We start from the raw sequence: 1,624 nt of genomic DNA on the forward strand, positions 1-1,624 counted from the left end.
AATGGTATTTGTATTATGGATATAATCAAATTGAAATGGCAATTTTACTTTTGATTAAATATGAATACTGGTAACATTACATCAGTGAGCACGGCCATATTCTATGGCAAGGTAAAGAAGAAAAGGGCAGAACTTGCTCTTGCTGCAGATGAAAAAACTGCTTTGTGAAATTTCATACATAAAAAAGGTGACCTTTCAAGGATTATTGGGGGTGGGGTGGGGTCTCATGTTCATAGTCTTCCTCTCAAGAGATTGCATAATGCTGAATTTTCATGAACTGCAATGTTTTTGGTTTTATGTCAGTGTTTTATGATACATTATATACAGTATTATATTTGTTTTAACTGTATAAATTTGTAGTTTAAATAATATTCATGAAAAATGTAATGAAATTAAAACAATTATACATCATTATTCAGCAAAAAAAGAATAGAATAAATAAAAGCACAAGTTGTTGGAAAGTATGTATAAGGTGTCAATTGTAAGTAAGTACTGTGATAAAGCGTATAATAGCACCAATTGAATCAACACAAACAACATTTCTGAGGAAAAATATTAATTATAAGTAAGCTTACACTTATTCTAAGTTAGATCCACTATTGTATGCTGTTGCCGTATGGCAACATATCATAAAGTACCTTAAAATAATATTTTTTTCCCAATTTTTTTTTACAGCACTTCAAGTTAAGCCATTCTTAGAAAAGAAAAAGATTCAAATATTTTTTTCTATAGGTCTATCATAATGCGTGCGGTAGAGGGTTAAAGAACCCTGAAAAAAAAGATATTAAGCAGCATAACGGTTTTCAACAGTCATAATAATAGTAATAATAATAATAATAATAATAAAAATAATAAGAATAGTTTCTTGAGAACCAAATCAGAATATTAGAATAATTTCTGATGGATCATGTGACACTGAGGACTGGAGTAATGATGCTGAAAATTCAGCTTTGTCATGACAGGAATAAATTACATTTTAAAATGTATTAAAATAGAAAAGAGTTATTTTAAATATTAAATAATTTGTAATTTTACTGTATCTTTATGACACTGCTAAATATTTATCCTAATGTTATGCCAAGCACTATATCACTAATAATGTTTGCTAATGATATTAAATATAAAATGTATAGTCAAAGTAACCATTAAAGGGTTAGTTCACCGCAAAATGAAAATTGTGCTGTGTTTTACTCACCCTCGAAGCATCCTAGGTGTATATGACTTTTTTCTTTCAGACGAATCCAGTCGGAGTTATATTAAAAATTGTCTTTGATCTTTCAAGCTCTATCGTTGTACTCAGCGGGTGTTGCATTCCTTCGGTTCAAAAGACGTGAAATAAAAAGCACCCTTCCACAAAAAAAAAAGTGTCTCACACGGCTCCGGGGTGTGAACAAAGGCCTCCTGTAGCGAATCGATGCGTTTTTGTAAGAAAAATATCCATATTCAAAACGTAATAATCACTTTAATGTAGCTTGCGCCAACAGTCCTACATGGAAGCAATTCCGGGGGGATGACGTATGAGGTCAGCGCTGCACATGCGCCGGTGCATCTCGTGAAAACCAACGTTTGTTTACAGGATCAAAAGAAGCAAAGTTTCCTTACTTTAGCAAAGGAAAACAAGTCT

This window comes from Sinocyclocheilus anshuiensis, unplaced genomic scaffold (assembly GCF_001515605.1).
Source record: "Sinocyclocheilus anshuiensis isolate Anshui unplaced genomic scaffold, SAMN03320099.WGS_v1.1 scaffold772, whole genome shotgun sequence".
NCBI classification, from domain to species: Eukaryota; Metazoa; Chordata; class Actinopteri; order Cypriniformes; family Cyprinidae; genus Sinocyclocheilus; species Sinocyclocheilus anshuiensis.